The sequence below is a fragment of the Tursiops truncatus genome, chromosome 5 (genome assembly GCF_011762595.2).
Source record: "Tursiops truncatus isolate mTurTru1 chromosome 5, mTurTru1.mat.Y, whole genome shotgun sequence".
Lineage (NCBI taxonomy): Eukaryota > Metazoa > Chordata > Mammalia > Artiodactyla > Delphinidae > Tursiops > Tursiops truncatus.
This window is the reverse complement of record NC_047038.1, coordinates 42491097-42512241: the sequence shown is the minus strand read 5'-3', so window position 1 is coordinate 42512241 and position 21145 is coordinate 42491097. Positions and strand designations below refer to the sequence as shown.

At 39.3% G+C, this 21145-nt stretch overlaps 1 protein-coding gene and 1 pseudogene across 4 annotated transcripts in view; one reads left to right on the top strand and one right to left on the bottom strand.

Annotated features, from left to right (window-relative positions):
• The window catches only part of C1QTNF7 (C1q and TNF related 7), a 127277-nt gene that overhangs the window by 84816 nt on the left and 21316 nt on the right, over positions 1 to 21145 (bottom strand). The gene's annotated exons all lie outside the window — the stretch shown is intronic.
• On the top strand, positions 15973 to 16950 carry LOC101333227 (peroxiredoxin-1 pseudogene; annotated as a pseudogene).

The window sequence follows — 21145 nt, the reverse complement described above, 5'->3', positions numbered from 1 at the left end:
CCACTTTAGAGAATATTCTTAGAGACCAGGCCATCCAGCCCCTTCAGTTTACAGAGGAAGATCAAGATGAGTGGTGACAGGCCTTGACCAGGATCACACAGGCTGTGATGGGAAGGATTGGAAACAAAAGCCCTCCTGGCAGTCAAACCAGAACTCTGTCCCCTACAGGTAGGTGGAGACAGGCACAAAATTTTGAGGTCTGGCTCTTGATCTTTAGGACACATGTCACTGGATACTTCTGTCCTTAATTCTTCTGTGTCTCAGTTTACCCAGCTGCAAAATGGGAATCCTAATAATAGCTCTTCTTGCTTGGTCATACAATATGATGATCTCTATGAATAAGCATCATCAAAGATGAAAGCAATTACACTATATGATGGACTTTTATCAACCTGGCCCAAATTACACACTTCTCTTCTCCTTTCCATTCTCATGTTCCACCAATATTATATTCTGTTCTAGAAGAAACCGTCAAGTGACCTTGGTGGAAAAGGAAAATATTGGTTGGAAAATGGTATGGGGCATGGAGAAAATTTTGACCTTGGAAAACCAGGTCAAGATCAGATGACTAGGTAGAGCAAGGCTTGACATTTGCTATGGAAAGGACACTGGGTCTGGAATCAGAAAATCAAGGCTTGGCCACTCTGCCTCTAACACTTACCAGGAAGGGGAGCCCCATTTAAATATTCCAAACCACAGAGTCATCTCTGGAGACATGATCCCTGTCCTGCTGTGCTCACCTACTTTTGCTGTGGTGAAATTCAAATGAGGTCTTCATTGAGATGGTGTTTATCAGCCTGTGCAGGCTTTGAAATTGGAAAGCAGTGTTTGCCAGCACTCAGCACAGCACTTCACACAGAACACATTGTTGATGGGGTGGTGCAACCAGCACTTCCCATTTCATCTGTGGCACTGGCTCACAGCCCTTAATGTCTGAGATCCTGGGTCCTTGGCCTTTTGTTCTTCTCCTTTTAAGGAGTATATTTCACCTTTCTTCCCTGTCATCCCAGCTCTTGACACTTGTCTCCCCATGCTGGCCACTACTGGTTTTCTTAGAGTTTAAGTGCCCTTCCATTTCTCATGCAACAGTAAGAATAAAAGCAAGGAGAAAACATTTTGCTCAATCACATGGAAAAGGATCTGAAGTCTTGACACAGACTGGATCTTTGTTTTGGAAGTCGTCACAACCAAACACCAAATGAATCAAGGTCAGCCTCATTTTTTAAATTGCTCAAGCCCCAAACCAGATCATGTTTAGTTATTCCACCTCTTCCTTTGCCCTTTCATAAATCTATTCTTTAAATGTCATTGCAATTAAGATTTGCACTTGATCATCTATAAGAGCAATTTTCTAAGTGAGCCTCGTTTTAGTCGGCTTGGGATGCCATAACAAAATATCATAGCCTGGTGGCTTCAAAAACAGAAATTTATCTTCTCACAGTTCTGGAGGCTGGAAACCTGAGATCAAGGAACCAGTATGGTTAGGTTCTGAGGAGAGCCCTTTCCCTGGTTTGTAGACTGCCTCTTGCTGTGTCTGCTCACAATGGAGAGAAGGAGAGATCTCTTTCTCTCTTCCTCTTTTTATAAGGCCACAGTCCTTTTGGATCAGGGCCCCACCCTTATGACCTCATTTAACCTTAATTACTTCCTAAAGATCCTATCTCTAGATTCATTCACATTGGGGGTCAGGGTCTCAACATATGAATTTTGGGGGGGACACAAATTCAGTCCATAGTGAACCTGGAGAAAGTGAGAGAAGAGAACTAACATTTATTGAGCCCTTACCGGGCATAAGGTCCTGCTTGTTTCTGTTCTCAGTCAATCCTCACAACAACTATGATAGTCGATATTTCCCTTTCCAAGGTCACAAAGCCAATAAGGGGCCGTGTCCAAATGTAAACTGTGGTAACCAAAGCTCTGCTCTTTCCATGACACATTCTGCCTCCACCTCTTTTTCTCTCCTTGATTCTGAGCCAGGAACCTCTATTTCTCTTTCATGCTAATTCCCAGCTCAGTCGCCTTGAGGCAGGACATTGTTACCCACAGCACTTTGAGAAGGCAAAGGGGGTAGAGGGAGCTCTGTTTTTTCCCTTGGGGTCCCCACTGAGTTTAGTCTGACAGCTGTGGAGAGCCTGCCCAGAATGTTTTCTCCCTGCTTTCTTCTCAGCCTCCTTTATGTTGATACATTTTTCTCATCATTTCAAGCTCAACTTGTGTTCCTTCCTCAGGGAAGCTTTCTTTGACCTGCTCCTCACCGACCTTAGCTCTCCCTTGCTCTCTCTTACATATTATCCTATACTTCCCCTTCGTAATTTTTTTCCTTTTGTAAAACTTCATGAATGTTTCTTCACAGTTGTAGTAGTTGTTACAATAGCTATAATACTTCTAAGATAATTTGCATAATGTTTGTCTTTCTACTGGTTTTTAAACTCCCTGAGGGCAGGGATGTTTTTTCCAAGTATCTGCAGCAATTAGACCACTAACAGGAGGACCTACAGGGAAGGAAGGGAGGGGTAGGAAAAGGTGAACCAAGGAAAATAAATAGTAGAAAGAGGCTAACAGATTCCTTTACAGTCATGTGACTGGCACATATATGCCTGAGAGAGAGCTCCATCTAATTGGAACCTTTATTAATTCTTCTGCATACCACCAATTTTATTCTTCTCCTTGTTATTTTGCATGGGGGTTCTAGATTTGACTGATCAAGGATGGAATTCTTAGACTAAGGAGGTGTAGATGAGGAACAGATCTTGTGTCACACCTGCTGGCCTGCTTGTCCACCCCTGGACTCCTGCAAGGGCAGCACAGCCTGGCTCTTTGCACGATGGGGATGCCTGTTCATATCCCATCAGACTCAGTCTCTTTCAGGAAAGAAAGGAAGTAAGACCTTGGTGGGACAGGGTATGAAGAGGTATAGGGCCTGCCAGGAGGAATTTGTTACCAGGAATAGACATTCTCAGCTAAAGAAACCACATGCACGAAGACATGAAAAGATGGTGTTTTTTCTTCAGAGAACTACAAGGAGCACACTTTTGTTGGTGGCTGGCAAGGAAATGTGATACTATAAATAAAAGAGTTAGATAAATATTTTGTGTTTTCATTATTATCTATTTCTCAGCATTGTTTGGTGGGTCAGTGAGAGAGTTCATGTGGAATTGTTTTAAAAACTGGAAAAATCCTATGAAAACTTGCTTATTATAAATTATTTTGTACAGAGATAGCTTGGAAGAGATACCAAGGAATTATGCTGGGAAACTGAATTATTTAAGAATTTCTTTTATTTATAAACTGAAAATTTTGTCTAATTTCCTTCTTCTAATTCCCTTTTCAAAGACTAGATTATAAATTTATAGTATCTGTTAAATATCAGTGAGCTGGGGTATATGTTTTCAGCTTGGTATCGCCCATCCCTGGACCTTTCTACTCCCTCTCTTACAGACCAGGGAGTTGGAGCCTGGAACGACATTTCCCAGAATCCCTTGCAGTCAGGGTCCCTGATCAGAGCCAGCCAAGGAGGGCACTCACAGGGATGTGAAAGGCAGAGTGGACTAAGAGGACATTCTTTGGTGGCAGTTGCAGGCAGCGTGAGGACAGTCAACTGATGCAAGGTTTACAGGAGCTTCTATGTGAGATCCTGTAATCACACATTAGTGTGGCTTCCTAGCAATCCTGCACTTCTGAGTTTCCAGCAAAACAGTATGTTCTTTCTTCAATTGTTGGTTCTGCAGCCCCCTTTTAAAAAAAGCTTTTTATTTAGAAATAATTATACATGAATCAACTAGTGTATATAATATACTAATATATAATATTATTATACTTAATATATAATAATAATTTATAATTCAGAGGAAGTTGAAAAATTGCATAAAAATCAAATAAAACAAAAACTAGCCTCCCTCAAGGGTGACATCTTACATCACTGTAATAGGAGATCAAAACTGGAAATTGGCATCAGTGCAATAGGATTAACTAGACTACAGGACTTATTCAGATTTTAGCAGTTTTTCCATGGATTCCTTTGTGTGTTGTATAGGTCAATGAAATTTGATCCTACGTATAGATTCTCTATAGTTCTCTGAATGATTGTTTAAGGCTTTGATTCTCATCTTGAATCCCTACCTAGAGTGATTTTACCTAACTGAATCCTGATTGGTATGATGGATAATTTCCTGGTGTTATCTCATATTTAAAGCCTTGTAGTTAAGTTTTGTTTCTTACATTTATTTACTCAATTAACATGTTGCTCATTGGGGTACCACCTCATACAGGTCAGAATGGCCATCATTAAAATGTCTACAAATAACAAATGCTGGAGAGGGTGTGGAGAAAAGGGAATTCTCCTACAGTGTTGGTGGGAATGTAAGTTGGTGCAGCCACTGTGGAAAACAGTATGGAGATTCCTCAGAAAACTAAAAATAGAATTACCATATGATCCAGCAATACCACTCCTGGGCATATATCCAGACAAAACTATAATTCAAAAAGATACATGCACCTCTATGTTCATAGAAGCACTATTCACAATAGCGAAGACATGGAAACAACTTAAATGTCCATCGACAGATGAATGGATAAAGAAGATGTGGTACATATATACAATGGAATACTAATCAGCTATAAAAAAGAACGAAATAATGCCATTTGCAGCCACATAGATGCCAACTAGAGATTACCATACTAAGTGAAGTAAGTCAGAAAGAGAAAGACAAATACCATATGATATCATTTATATGTGGAATCTAAAATATGATACAAATGAACCTACCTATGAAACAGAAACAGGGTCATGGACATAGAGAACAGACTGGTGTTGTCAAGGGGGAGGGGGTTGGGGAGGGATGGAATGGAAGGTTGGGGTTAGCAGACGTAAACTTTTATATATAGAATGGATAAACAACAAGGTCCTGTTGTATAACACAGAGAACTATATTCAATATCCTATGATAAACCATAATGGAAAAGAATATTAAAAAAGAATATATATATATATATATATATATATATATATATATATATAACTGAATCACTTTGCTGTACAGCAGGAATTAACACAACATTGTAAATCAACTATACTTCAATAAAAAAATGAAAAAAAATTATTGCTCATTGATACTTTTTTCCATCTGTTTTTTTTTTACCCATTGTCTTTGCCCAGGGCATTGTCACATTACATCAATTACTGCAACAGATTTTTAGCTATTTCTTGGGCTTTTAATTGCTATATTCTCAAAGTCATCCTTATCATAGTGGATCAAAAATACAATACTATTTTAATCATTCCTAAATAATGGTAATATAATTTACATGTGATGACATAGGAAACAAAAAACTAGAGGTATAGGAATCGGATTGGAGGAAGCAAAGTTATTATTATTGACAGGTAATACAATTGTGCATCTAAACAATGCAAACACGTTTTAAAAGACTATTAGAAATTATGTATCTTCAATATGGCTGCCAGAGTAAAAAAATAATACACTAAAAGTAGCTTTCCTATATTCCCAAAATAATCATATATAGAATAGAATGTTTAAAAAATTATCAAAAATCCTTATGATAGCAAAATGAGGCTGGCTTCTCTGCAGGGGAAGGGGAGATCAGCCTCTCCCTAACTCTGGGCTGTGTTTTCTCACTTGGGCACTTAATCAGCTTAACTTGTGCAAAGAGACTCACAAAATCTTAGTAAAATATATTTTTTTCCCTTCAGATTCTTACCTCTGATTCAATAACTGCAAGTGATACAAATCTGGTCTTGGTGAAACCAGTTTAGCAACAAACACTATAACACTGTTTGTCCCTAAGGAGCTAGATACATTTCCTCCCAAAGTGCCCTCATCTGCAGATACCCTCTGGCTTCAACTTAAATTTTTAAAAAAAATATTTCCCATAATGCATTGAAATGACTTGAAACCACTTATTTCAGAACTTAACCTTTGCATTACATTCCACATTTAATTGGCTTTCCCAGAATAAATGAACTGTCTGCCCTACAGGACTATGCAAGCCTTCATTCTTTCTACTAATGAACTAAGAAGAAATCCTTACTAACATTTGTTAAGTGCTGGCACTGTTCACTGATTATTTCTAGGCGTTGTCTTAATTAATCCTCACACTCATATGGATAGAAAATTAAAGTCACTTATCCAAAATCTCAAGGCTACCAAAATGTAAAACCAAGATAAGAATCAGGTAGTGAGGCTCCAAGCATTTTCAATGCCACCAGAGTATACTGCTTTTCTTGTGGGTGATAATACTTTTCTTCCCACAGAAGTTTAAAAATCATTAGAGTCTGAGAGTCAGCCTGGCTCCTCAGGACACTGCTATGCATGAGCCCTAATGAACTGCATTGGCTACATCATCTTAGTCTAAAACAGTAAATTTGTGGGAAAATGTTATGTAAATAAATGGTACAAGTGGTACTATGTATTGACAAAAATTGTGAAATTGATGTGAATGCTGTTATTTGGAAAACCCAAAGGTAGTGGAAGTCCCAAGTATGTGACTCTGACTTGTGGATGGAACCCCTGTCATGAGGGAGCATTTGAATTTGCCTCCAAAGTGGAGTTAATTCTTTAGAAATTCAGCACTTTAATAACGGCAACAAAATTCTCATCCTTCACCAAAGTTTAATTCAGAAGGCTCTGTTTTCCTCAAGATAATTCTCCTTCAAAGACTAGACATTGCTTTCTTTCTAATTTTATTTTAAGATTTTGATTGAAAACATTCAAATGCAGGCCTGGCTTCAAAGCATAGTTTGTAACCAAGAAGGATTTCCTGGTTTACATTACTTAATTAATGATAATATTGATTTAAAAGAAGAAAGAATTCCCAAATGTCAGCAATTTCCATTAGTAGTAGATGCAACCCCTATGTAAACAATTAAACCAAAATGTCCCTTGAAAGAATTCAATCTAAAGTTCTTCCAGTCTCCAGTCTACTCATTTCACAATCATCACCATCTTCTTTGCTTTGCTTTTTTTCCCCCCAATTTTTTCATTCTTCATGCTCAGCATCATGACCATGCTGGCTCAGCAAGCCCACAGTAATTGCACATACATTTCTTGTCCGAATCAACAGTGAAGTTTCCACTTACTGGGTGGATTAACCACTATAAATGTATTTAGTGAGGCTGCTGTGTTTTAGTCAGACAACACATAACAGCTCCTTTGAAGATCACAAACAAATCTAAATCACATGTTATTTGAAAGGTGAATATGTTGCCAAACAAGAAAGGAAAAGAAAAAGAAGAAAATGAGAGAAGGAAGATGGGAAGGAAGGAAAGTATGAAAGGAAAGAGGAAAAGGGAGAAAGAAAAACACTGAAATAAAAGCAAAGAAAAGAGAGGGGGAATGCAAAGCAAAGGAGCAGATCATGTAACTCTAAATAAAACACATGGTCTATGCATTTTTCCATTGGACTACCTATAGAAATACTATTTCCCTACTATTTTGTTGGTTTTGGATGTACCATAGCACGTCATTCTTCTATTGATGCAACAAACTAATAAACTGACCTAACAAGACCTCAACTGCAGTTAAGATTTACACTTACAAGTGCTTTCTTTGATCAGGGTGACCACCTGTCCTGGTTTGCCTAGAAATGAGGTGATTTCCCAATGTGGGACTTTCAGTTTTAAAACAGGGATACGTTAGATAAACCAGGAAGGTTTGCATGGGACTGAGGAATTTTCCAGGGTGTGAGACTTATAGATTGTTAACACCAAGAAAATCCTGGGCAAACTGAGAAAAGTTGTTCACTTTGTCTTATGTCCTTTGACTATAGTGTAGGAAACTGTTCAGCTAATTTTAGCACATCTTCTGTGTGCCAGGATCTGTAATAAGTGTCGCACATACTGTAGTGGACAATTTTTTCCCTTCCTGTCTAATACCCCAGTATTCTTTGGGTACTGCTTCACTATCTTTTGTGGCTCTAATCAGGCTCTCATGTATAGTGCCCTTTGCTCCCGCCATCACCCTGGAGGTGAGAAAATCAACCAGGCTGGACCAAGTCTAGTAGTTGGCACCTGACACAATGGAAACAGTGATTAGTTAAGGGCTGAACATGTAACACAAGAAAAACAGCCTTTGGGAGAGAGCAGTCCCTTTTGCTTCTGGTGAAGACTATCATTGGTCATCCTGTCCACCATACATGACAAAGTCAACAGACACAGAAGGAGGTACAGCAGCAGAGAGAGAGAGAGAGAGAGAGAGAGAGAGAGAGAGGATACAGTGCATTATCTGAGCCCCTGGATCCTGCCATGAACGAAGGTGGCACCATTCCTAGATGCCCAATTACATGAGTTAGTGCATTCTCTCCCCTTTTAAAAACATTCTAGCTTTATCAATATATAACTGACAAATAAAATGGAAAAATATTTGAAGTGTACATTGTGGTGATTTGATATATATTCCCTTTTTCTAAAGCTACTTTGAGTTGGGTGCCTATCATGTGCAACAGTAGAGTTGTGGCTCGTAGGCATTCATGGACTTATTCTTCTAAGCTGGACTCAGTCCTGTGAAACAGGTACAGGCTGAACCATATGAAATCACCAATATTTGACTTCTCTTGACTTCAAATATGGCAATTTTACTTGGTTCAACTTAAGTATTATTTCCATTTTACAGGTGAGGAAAAAACTCAGTGGTGATAAGTAGTATGCCTAGTGTTGCACATTTATTAGACAGCAGACCTGGAATCAAATCCAGGTCTGTTTGATTCTTAAGTACACAAATATATTTCCAGTTGTTTATGCTGTCTGACAAAAAGAAATCTCTTGAGAGCTACCTTTTGCTATCTAACAAATGCCTTGAAAAGACACTAGGTTATGAATCATACCCTATGTATGAAGTTGTATGTATGTACCAACCCTTGGTGTCAAACACCTTCTTATTGCTTCCAAAATTCCAGTTTCACTGGATGTTTTATGAAGAGAGGTCTGATACGTAAGTGTGTCAAGCAAGATGGAAACCCCATTCAACACTGGTGTGAATTTACATTTTGGTAGGGATAAACCTCCAGGCGATCACATATCAGATTTCCAAATTTACTCCAGCTTTGGTTTTCACTGACAATCAAGAGATTCAATTTTTGACAAAGGAGAGGTTCTTTACCCATTCTGCTCTCTGTACAGGGCTTGTTTAATTGTTTCCCATAACTCAAACTTAATACATTTATAATGCAGTTGTGTCAGTGAGATAAGCATTCTGGGTATTTTCTTTTATCATCGGCATCCCGTGCACTTGCCCACTGATGCAACAGAATGATGCTTGCTCGGAAAACATTTCCTTCCATGGTGGTGCTCTACATGCTCTAAAAACCTCAGAGTAGGATTTAGAGAAGTTCCTGCGTCATTTTTTTTTAGCATTTTTTTATATGTGAGGCTATTATAATTCAGGATTGTCTATTAATTTTAACAAATGGTAGAGAAAAGAGTCTTGTTACAGCATGGATGTTATTCTATAGTAAATATCTTTGGCATTATCTGCTGAGAATCTCTTTTGCATGAATTTCCCTCCCTCACTAACTGGTGGCAGGCTATAGTCATCAGCTATTGCAGCTATAATGCTGCAGCATGATAAAAAATCTCTAAAACAAGCATTTATTTTCTCTCATCATGGTAGGTCTGAAACTTGTCCAAGATCACACACCTGGTAAATGATGAAGCTGAGATTCATTTGTTCAATCGATATTATTGAGCTCCTACTAAGTGCCAAGCAAAAGAAGATGCTGATAAAAACCAAACCAAAGGCTACTTATGTCTTAGCTGATGACATTGCAAGTGAAAACAATATCATTACAGCTCTGGAGAGAAAATCAAAAATAGAGAATATATCATGCAGGAAAAATTTGACATGATCTAACAAAGTCAGCAGTGCTGTGTTTGCCAGAGGTTGGGGATATGGACACACTGGCCAGACCGGTAGCTATAGTTAGATCATAACAAGATCAATTAGACAATGCAGATATAAAGACACTCCAAGGGGAAGCTGGTACTGCATTTCTAATTTCCTTTGCAAGAGAAGACAAAGAAAAGGGAAATATTTAAAACCATTTTTGAGTGTCTATTCTGTGCCAGGAATTGTCACATGAGAAAAATCCACATGGAGATCTTCTGAGAAAAATGCATTTCACATTTCACATCTCTCTGGATATCATTTTCTTTAGTTCTAATGCAAGGATAGTGTTCTTTCTTTTTTAGCATTGTTCTAGTTTGTGTCTAGCACATTGCAGGACCCCAGTGAATGGTAGTCTTTTTGGCAGACTCTGTTAGTTGCTTCTCAATGCCGATTTTGATATTCTTTCTTACTAACAGAGGTCTCATCTGTTAGGGGCAGCAATGGCACCTGGTAAATACCCATCTTCCCAGACTCCCTGTGGTCACTGAAGGTCATGTGACCCACCCAGTAGGGACAATAATATGTAAACAGAGGTTGATGGAAGATGTTGCTGGGAAACTTCCAAAAGGGGAAAGACAGCTGGTGTCACCTGTTCAGATTTTGTTCTTTGTATTTTGCCTTCATGCAGAAGACAGTTATGACACTGATGTAGACTCGACATCTTGTGATCCTGCTAAAGAGAGTCATATACCAAGATGGAAAAGCAGAAAGGTAGAAGGAACCTGGGTCTCTGATGACCTTGTGGAGCCATTGTACCAACCCTTAACTGCAAACCTCCAAACTCACTTCTTTTTAGGTGAGAACCACAAGCCCCTATTTAGCCAGGACACTGAAGTTGAGTTTCTGTTATAATACATGAAGTCAGACATTCTTGACTGGCACAGCTCTACTTCACCTTCCCACCCTGTTCTCAATATGGACTATTTTCAGATTTGTGTATAATACTTCATGGTTGCAAAAGATTTGGCCTCTTTTTTGAACAAACTTTCTGGAATAGTTCATTTTTCTTTCTAAATGAGGCATTATTTGGCTGCAGTATAACAAAATGCTGCTTGAAAGAAAACACCAATTAAACATGTCTTTTTTTTTTAAACCAGTCATCCAATACACAATCATGATAGCCTACAGAAACAGCTCCAAGCTGGCTGAATGACTGTGCTGAGCTTGATTTTGCCAACCATGGCAACATAAGAGAAAACAAAAATCAGAGCTTAAAATAAAAAAGGACATCCAATGGAAAGTGATGCAAGCAAGGAATTCATAAGGCTTCTTCTAAGGCTTGCATTCTTTAATCTTAGAACTTCAGCAGTGAAATTTGCTAGAAGAAAAGCAAAGACTTTCAGGGCAGAGAATCCAGCTTCAAATCCCCACTGAATCACCAGTTGCAGGATTTGGGGCAAGCCTTTTCATTGGTCTAGGCTTTAGTTTTCCATACTGCAAAATTATGATGATAACGATAACAACAACCTATTTAAAGAGTTGATATCAAAGTAAGGTGATGTATGTGAAAGGGATCTGTACGTACTAAAATATTACACAAGCTTTCATTGTTATTGAGAGGTGAAAATACACGTCATGTATGAAATAGCACTGTTTGTCTAGTTGCTTTCTAGCACGGATGCATGGTCTAGAGGTGTGAAACTGAGATGCTAAAGGATATGTGGACTATAAATTCTCTGTTAAAGATGATCACTGAAGGTCTTACATGGTTATAGTTAAATGTTTCTGCAAACGTAGGCATCAGACATTAATGGCGGTGGGGAAAAAAGGAAGAAAATGATAATTTTTTTGAGCACTTACGGCACTTTGGTGTCTTACATATATGATCTCCTATAATTAATTGGAGGTGTGAAACTGCGTCCACAAATCCTCCAAGGACAGAGCTTTTACATTTTTGTAAGTGGAGTTATCCTGGATGCAAAGTTGGTGGGATGGCATGGCTAAGGCAGAAGGTTGAGGAATGATGGCTCGGATAGGTAAGTCTGGGTCTGGACCAGGCTGAGGGGAAAGGTCTGGGATCTGAAGTTAGATTATTAATCACTCACGGAAGGATGAGAGCCTCCTTAACCTTGGATTAAGCCGTTTTATCTGGAGGAGAAGAAGGGAAAATAATTTCTAACCATTAAGATGGGCTCCATCAGCTCTCCATACTTACACCTCTTAGGTAATAATGAGTGTAAACATTTTGCTGTGTGGCTGGCACTGTGCTGAATACTTTAAATTATTAAGTTACTTATCTCCATAACAACCCTGTGAGGTAGGTACTGTGATTATCCCTCTCTATTCCTCTATTTTCCAAATGAGAAAACTGAGGAATAGAAAGTTTAAGTGACTTGCCTCAAATCACCCAGTTGGATTGGAATTGAGGTAGCCTGGCTTCAGGGCCCTGCATTTCATGACGATGTTATTTTACCTCTTAAGGGGAGAAATAAAGCAGAACATATGTCAGACAGCTGGGCTGTGAATCTTGAGGACTCATTTCCTTAAGAAAGTCCAAAGAGTTCATGTGTTTTCTTGGTGAAATAAAGGCTGAAGAATTGCCCAGAGATCCTTTTGGCTTTTCAGTGAATTAAAATGTAACCCTCTACTCATATACAGTGAAGTTTCTCCTTATTCTAATGTGAGATTTAGGAATTTGGGAAGACATCTGGAATTTATTTATGCCATTTGGGTTTTGAAATTCGATATTAACTTCTTATAATGAAAGAGAAGAAGTCAGAGTGGGCCAGATTAGCGAAATCTGACACACAGGACATAGATTGGCGAACTTGGCTTTACTCTCTGGCTAAAATATTGCTCCAAATACCCTGGACCATTCCTCTCCAAAAGAAAAAACACATTTTTGAAATCATTTTGGCCTTCTGTATATATGTCAATGGAACAGGCTGTATTTCAGGGTTTTCTTTCTCTTCCAGATAACTTTGTAAATGCTCAAGTGACTCACTTGCCCATGCTAAGATTAAATATGGCACCAAGATAATTAGAAAAGTATCAGGTTGACTGTGTCAGTTTTTCATTCTGATCCTGGGGAGGTAGCATGGGTTTCGGAGTCAGGCAGCCAAGACTGGCTTTGCCAGTTGTGTAATTTCTGGATAATCTCCCCAAACCAGTTTCTAAACCTAGAGGATATCTCAAGCAGAAGGTGTGAGGTGGAAAGCAAGGATACAAACGGGGGATATTTCAGATGGTTCATTATGACCAAAGTGGAAATTACTTGTGAGGCCAGTTAGGTGATGGAACCTAAGAGGTAAGATCATAAGAAGTCTTGTGTCCCAAGCCAGGTGTTTGGACACTTTCCTGAAAACAATAGGGAACTACCAAAGGGTTGTTTTAATTGTAATCTTTTAAAACAGTGAACAGGATTGCGTTTTTTAAATTATGAAGGTAATAGCTTATTGTAGAAAAAAATAGATAAAGAAGAAGGGAAACACTTTGAACTAAACTTCGAGAGTTTTGTTAACCTCTTGGGAATGTTTTCCTTTCTTATAGAGGGATGTTTTAATAAAATGTAATCAGATTGTAACCACTCTTTTATAATTTTCTTTTCTATTACAATTTTATAAATACCTGTGTAAGTCAATGTAGGTTTGTTCACATTGTCATTTTAATAGCTGTATTGATGTGCCATGATTTCTTTAATATTGTTCTATTCTTGGGTGTTTCCACATGTTGGGATAATAAAGATCCCTGTAATGAACATCTAAACTAAATTTTATTTGTTTATTTTTTTGTGTGGGTTTTTAATTTTGGCCGTGCCACGCGGCTTGCGGGATCTTACTTCCCCGACCAGGAATTGAACCTGAGTCGTTGGCAATGAAAGCATAGAGTCCTAACCATTGGACTGCCAGGGAATTCCCTGTAACTAAATTATAGCACATGTTCATAATAATTTCCTTAGTATAAACTTTAAGACATGGAAGGATGTGCTTATTTTAAAGAGTGTCACATATATTGCCAAGGTACTCCTCAGTAAAATTGTTTATTGATACCTTAACCAGCAGAATTTGAGGCTACTCATTTCATTCTAGAGCCTAAGCAGGACATGGCAGTTAATTTCTGATAGATTAGAAACAATGTTCCAAGAAAGCAACAAAGATGGTGAAATTAGAGTAATTATGAGGAATGGGGATTTCGAATGTGGAAAATTGCCAACTTGAAAGAGGGAACCGGTAGCATCTTCAGACATTTGAGAGACCACTGTGTGGAAGGAGGCTTGACCCTGTTCTGGGTAATTCTCAAGGACAGATCTAGGATCAATTAGTAGAAGTCCCAGGAAGAGAGTCTGCCTTAATAGGAGGAAGTTTTTTTTTATAAATTTCTTGCTAAAATATGCAAATAGCTGATGTAGTATCTTGGTAAGATGTCCCAGGGATAATTCCAGTTGTTGTCTGTGTCCTTTCAAGGAAAAAAAAAACAATTCTACAATGCAACATTTTATCTTTTTCAACATCCATGATGTCCTCTGTGCTAGTTAATACTTACACATTTTAAAAATAAATTGAGTTGATAGAAACTGACCAGAGTCCTACCAGGCTGAGTTTAAATGCAAATGTTAAGTGTGTGAATAAATTTTAGATACAGTCAATACTCATTATTTGTGAATTCTGTTTTTGCAAATTTGCCTACTTGCTGAAATTTATTTGCAAACCCCAAATCAATACTCATAGTGCTTTCCTGGTCATTTGCGGATATGCACAGAACTGCAAAAATATGAGTCACCTGACATGCATGTTCCCAGCTGAGGTCCACCAAGGCTATGGTTTACTTTCTTCTTTCAGCTTTCGTACTGTAAACAAGTATCCTTTTCACAGTCTATGTACTGTCATGTTTTTTGCACTTTTTGGTTTTTGTTGGTGATTTTGCTGTTTAAATTGGCCCCCAAGCGGAGAAGTGCTGTCTAGTGTTCCTAAGTGCACAAGAAGGCTGTGATGTGCTTTATGGAGAAAATATGTGTGTTAGATAAGCATCATTCAGCCATGAGTTACATTTCTGTTGCCTGCATTCAATGCTAATGAATCAACAATATGTATTAAAGTGTCTTTAAACAGAAACACATGTAACACAGGGTATGTGTAGGTCAATTGCTGAAAATGCTGTGACCAGAAACTTCCAGGAACCTAACTTTGTATTTCCCCTAGGAGAAATGAATTTGCTAATTCAGCCTTTGGAATGACCTTAAATAGGACATAGCTACTGTGACCAGCAAGAATTGACTATATGTGTTCTTAAAACACTGATGGAGTCCTTTTGCTCACAGAACCCAACTCTCAAATGCCTAGTCACCCACCCCAATCCCAAAGCCCTGATTATTCAGAGGATAGCTGGCTGTCCAAGTAGAGTGCTTGAAGCTTTTCAGTGAGCCAGACCATGATATTACACCTGCCAGACCTTGATGGAGGAGGCCAAACCCAGCCAAGTCAGGGGTCTGGGACAGCCCAAGTCTAGTGACATTGTCTTTTTCTGTGATGAGTTATTTAAATATAGTCTGTCCTCTAATAGTTAGGGCCTGTGTTTTCCTCCTATTTAATCTCCCTTAACATAGAGCACAGTTTCAAGTGACATGGAAATCTGGATGGGGAGTAGCAGTGAACCTTAACGAGCCTTAAAAATAACTGTTGTGAAAAGACCAAAACTCTAATTTGAAAAGATACATGTACCCCAATGTTCATTGCAGCACTATTTACAATAGCCAAGACATGAGAGCAACCTAAGTGTCCATCAACAGATGCATGGATAAGGAAGATGTGGTATATATATATATATATATATATATATATATATATATATATATATATACCACAGCCATAAAAAAGAATGAAATAATGCCATTTGCAGCAACATGGATGGAACTAGAGATTATCATACTAAGTGAGGTAAGTCCGACAGAGAAAGACAAACATCTTATGATATAACTTATATGTGGAATCTAAAAAACTGATACAAATGAACTTATTTACAAAACAGAAACAGACTCACAGACACAGAAAACAACTTTATGGTTACCAGAGAGGAAAGGGGGCATGTCTCCTTCCTGACTGTCCTCTGTGGTTTGTCTGTGAGAACTGCTGATAGCAATATGTCTTCAGGAAATGCCAAAATTGGGCGCCGTGCTCCCCGTTTAAAGCAACTGCTGTAATGCCAGATGGTCAGTTCAAAGATATCAGCCTATCTGACTACAAAGGAAAATATGTTGTGTTCTTCCTTTACCCTCTTGACTCCACCTTTGTGTGCCCCATGGAGATCATTGCTTTCAGTGATAGGTCAGAAGAATTTAAGAAACTCAACTGCCAAGTGACTGGTGCTTCTGTAGGTTCTTACTTCTGTCACCTGGCATGGATCAACACACCCAAGAAACAAGAAGGACTGGGACCCATGAACATTCCCTTGATATCAGACCCCAAGCACATCATTGCTCAGGACTATGGGGTCTTAAAGGCCAATGAAGGCATCTCATTCATGCCCTTTTATTATTGATGATAAGAGGTATCCTTCGACAGATTACCATAAATGACCTTCCTGTTGGCAGTTCTATGGATGGGACACTGAGACTAATTCAGGCCTTCTAGTTTACTGACAAACATGGGAAAGTATGCCCAGCTGGCTGCAAGCCTGGCAGTGATACCATCAAGCCTGATGTCCAGAAGAGCAAAGAATATTTCTCTAAGCAGAAGTGAGCACTGGGCCATTTTAGGGCCAGGTTGCAGTAGGTGGCCATGAGAACAAAACTATTGTCTTTTGTACTGTTGTCATGCTTAAAACACAGACCTTACACTCGGCCCAGATGTGGTGTGGGACAGGACAGGCCTTTCCTGCAGGGGCTGGGGAGGCCAGCCTTTCTTCCTCTGGAGGGAATGGCCTGAGCTGTATTATGGGGCAGGCAAACTGATGTGTATAGTTGTAGGGTATCACTTTTGGTCTTTTGTAGTTTTATTAAACTTGAGCTGAGACCTTGTTGATTCTTCATTTTAGGGGGGCATTAGCCTTTGAGTGTAAGAGGAATTTACTCTTTGCTTTCCCTCTTTAGGGGAAAATGAGGTGTGAGAGCTGCCTCAGAATCAGGAAATTATATTGAGGGGAAATGCAAGTAGATACAGGGAATGGACCTGAAGCAAGGTGTTTCATTTCACCATATCTGGAGAAGAGCAAGACCTACTATAGTATTGGCCAAGGCACTGCAATTTATGCATAGGCTGGGTTGCAGGTTAAGAGCCCAATGAGATTACTGACATTTACTTTTATACTACTGGGAGGGCTGTATGAAAACCTGAAGCTTGACCTCTTCTGATAAATGTCTGGTACTCGTTCTGTAAAAGATCGGCGATACAGGCTTCAGTAGCTTTGGAACTAAAAGCAGGAGGGGGAGACAAACACAAGCGCTGGTGTTCATAGGGTAGGGCTTTCTGTGTCAAAAGCACAGTGCTGAGCACCTCGTGGCTTCCCTGGGTTTCTATCCTTGATTTAAGGGTAGTTCTTTCTTGTCCTCATATCATTGTCCTGAGGGAGGGCTGTCAGTGGGGCAAAGGTGGATTCCTCCTGGGCTCTTGAGGCTAGGGCAGATTCAGGACTGAGAATCCTTCTGTATATCATGTGGTGCCCTTCTAGACACCTTCCAGACACGGCTACCCCAGCCTACCTACCCCTCCAGTATTCAGACAAGCAAGAACTATGAGCGGCAGTATAGGATTCCCGGGGCCTTCAATAATAACTTATTATATGCCAGACACTATTTCGTATTTATTCAGTCTCCATAATAACCCTCTGAGGCAGGTACCGTTATTTAGGGGATAGTTGCTTCTTAAGCCCTGTAACAAGTAATAGCATCTTGAAGCACTGCAGAGAAATGGTAACAGGTAATAATCCCATATTCCAAGGCAGGTGGCAAGTCTGGATCTGCTTTGGTCTTTTGACCAAATTTCTTTGAACCTTGTTACCTTCATTTAAGATCTCTACTGTAATTCTTTATCAAAAATGATCATCTTGTACCCAATAAAATCTTGTCTAGCCGAAAAAAAAAAAATAAAGAGGAAAGTGTGGGATGGATAACTAGGAGTTTGGGATTAACATATACACACTACTATATATAAAATAGATAAACAAGAAGAACCTACTGTATAGCACAGGGAACTATATTCAATATCTTGTGATAACCTATGTTGGAAAAGAATCTGAAAAAAATATATATGTATAACTGCTATACACCAGAAACTAACACAACATTGTAAATCAGCTATACTTCAGTTAATAAAAATAACTGTTGACACTTACTGAGCATTAAGAAGACTGAAAAATGTATGAAGGACTTTGGTGAAAGCTGTTGTGCCAATCTCCCACCCAGCAGATTTCTCTGCAGACCAGTAACTAAAGGGTTAATATCTGGCAGAGCACGGGGCTTCCATCCCCCAGCTCCAACCTCCAGATTGCTGAGCTCCCGGCACCTGATCTCAGTTAATCTCCAGCACTGCTCTCTACATTGCCCTTCTTATCCACATTTCTTTGATGAGAAAAATAAGCTTCAGAGAAGGTGTGAGACGTGTCTAACACACACAGCTAGAAAGTGGCAGAACTGGGGTTCGAGTGTAACAGTTTTCAAGCAGCCAGTCCATGTCTGCAAACTGACAGCTGAATTTGATCCACTGCTTTGTTTGGGGTTTTATAGGTGATCTGAATTAGTTGCTATTATTTAAACATTGGGAAGTAAATTGAGGGTGTCCGAGAAACTGGTACCAGAGCATGGAAGCTCTGGTTTTCAGGTCTTCACTCAACCCATTGCATTCATTTGCATTTCCTGCCTGGCTCTGGAGGCATTGATTTATGATCATGCTGACCTCTGTAGTCAGCCCCTTACTTTGAATATAATGCTGTCATGTATATTATTTCATCTCATCCTCATGCTTTTATGACTATTCTGCAGCTGAAGGAATTTGCCCAAGATCAGATGTCTAAGTGAGCTGAGATGCAATCTTATTTCTCCAGCCTCTTCTCCTACACCGTCTTCTTGAATTATGCACAGACCCACTACCCACGAAAAGCAAGGTCTGGTTAGGATGTTCCTAATGCAATGGACTCTGGAGATTGCTCTGATAAAAGCAAGGATCCAGCGGTGCAGAGCAGGGGTGGGGTGAGGCAACAATGTCTCTATGGAAAATTGTTGTTTAAGTGTGAAGTTCAAGTGAGCCCTTCATGTTCTGCCATTCCTGCTTTGAGGCCGTAGTTTAAATTTGTGTTCTAGGGCATTGGAAACAATTCTCTAAGAGTCAAGCACATTTTTTTCTCCAAGCAGCTTGCTTCTCATCACCATCTCCTTGCTTCCTGAGGTCAACATCCTGGTAGTGGGGGCCCCCTTCTTTAGTAGGTGTTCTCTGCTGGAAGAGTTCCTGGAATTCGCTCACTGTCAGGATGACATTTCCACATCAAAGGCCACAGGAATTAGGCCATTCCATGGGAGCCCATTGGACAGAGCACAAACAACCTAAAGATGCCTGTCTCATCCAAACAGCACACAGCACAGCCAAAATGGCATGCACAGCCTCCCGACAGCCATGGCCTTGAGTGTCATGGAATTCTTCTGAGGAAAGTCCCCCAGCTGGTCTCCCCACTTCCAGTCCCTCTTCCAAACCATGGCCAGCTTAATCCTTCTAAAACTCTGTTTCCTTCTTGTCTCCCTCACTCAAAAGCCTTTGATGCGTTCCCAGTTCCTTGAAAATAAAGTCAAAATTACCTCTCTTGTATTCTGTGTCCTTCATGGCTTGAAACTTCTCCAACCCTTATCTAGCTTTCATCTCACTGCTTTCCTTCCGGAACATTCTTCTCTGATCAAACAGGGATACTTGGCCTTCACCAAGGACTCCATCTGTATATCTTTTTTTCTGTTCTCCATTGGGTGTGTGGGTCTGTATCCTTTCAAGACCCAGTCCAACTTCTCTCTTTTGATGTTTAAGACTTCTTATTCTCATTTTCTCTAGTTGGAAAGTGCATTGTGATGAGGATTAAGTTCACTTAACTAGCCGACAACAAAAACTGCTGTGGAGGAAGAGGAGATGGTGGTGCTTCTTCATGGAGATCCACAAATATTGGGATGTCCCTTGACTGAAGCTTTAGACTCACACAAAACATTGGCTTCCAGTTTCCAAGTGTTGAAATGAATACAAGGCTTATCAACTCAGTATATAATATATTTCTTTTTTGTTACCTTCTAAGTTTCATTCATTCACTGATTCAAACACAGTTTGGATAAATAGTAGTCTCAATCTATGCTTCAACTCATATCTTATCCATACACTTGCCACATTTTCTACTTCTTTTTCTTTCTTGGTAAATGGGACTAATACCATTCTGAAGGGGTAACTGGGAGGACTGAATGAGATAATGTTCATCCATTATGGTGTCTGGCATGTGTAAGGCACATGCCAGACACAAAATTGGCACTTAGCAAATGCCCCAGCTTTCCTTCTGATGAATCTTGTAATCAATCTGGGACATTACAGACAGGAATCTTGTCCAAATTACCACATGTTCCCTGGACTGATTTTGGTCTGAGATACAAGCTCTACCTGAAGTGTTTGTATTTCATAGGTGTATTGCATGGCTTCTCTTGAATTTTTATTAGACTAATTTTTGAAGAAATTCTGAAAATAAGAACCAAAAGAAAATGTTCAGCCTATTCTTCCTTTTATGGGCATGTTGGCAATTTTTCTGTTCAAACTAAACAGCCTCTGTTATGTTCTTACCCAACTTGATTCTCAAAGAGTCTAAAACTTGTTCTGGAATGAACTTGCTGGCCAGTTTCTTTTAAAATGTAATATTAAAATATGTTTTAAAAAGGCAACACAAAATATCTCTGGCTCTTTCATGTGGACATTGCATCAGCAATTTCCAGGCCTTTTGATTGGAAGGAAAAATAATGTTTTGCTCACTCCCCCATCTGAGTATAAGGGATAACTGATAATAATATCTACAGGTGGCAGCCCAAATGGAAATCATCTCTTTGACACAGATGATGCAGCTATTTGGAACTCATACTTTTTTATTAAATTTCATTCTCCTCCAAGCTAATATCCCAGAAATCAAACAGCCCTCTGGACCCTATATACCTGGACGTACTAGGAGGAAAATATTGCTTGCAAATGGATACTGATCAGTTTTCAGGGGTAATCAAGGGACGTGGAGATTCAGTTTGAGCAAGAGAAGATGGCCAAATGAGCTGGCACAAGTTGGATGATTTGGCAGGCAGAAGTCAGCAAGGATGATAA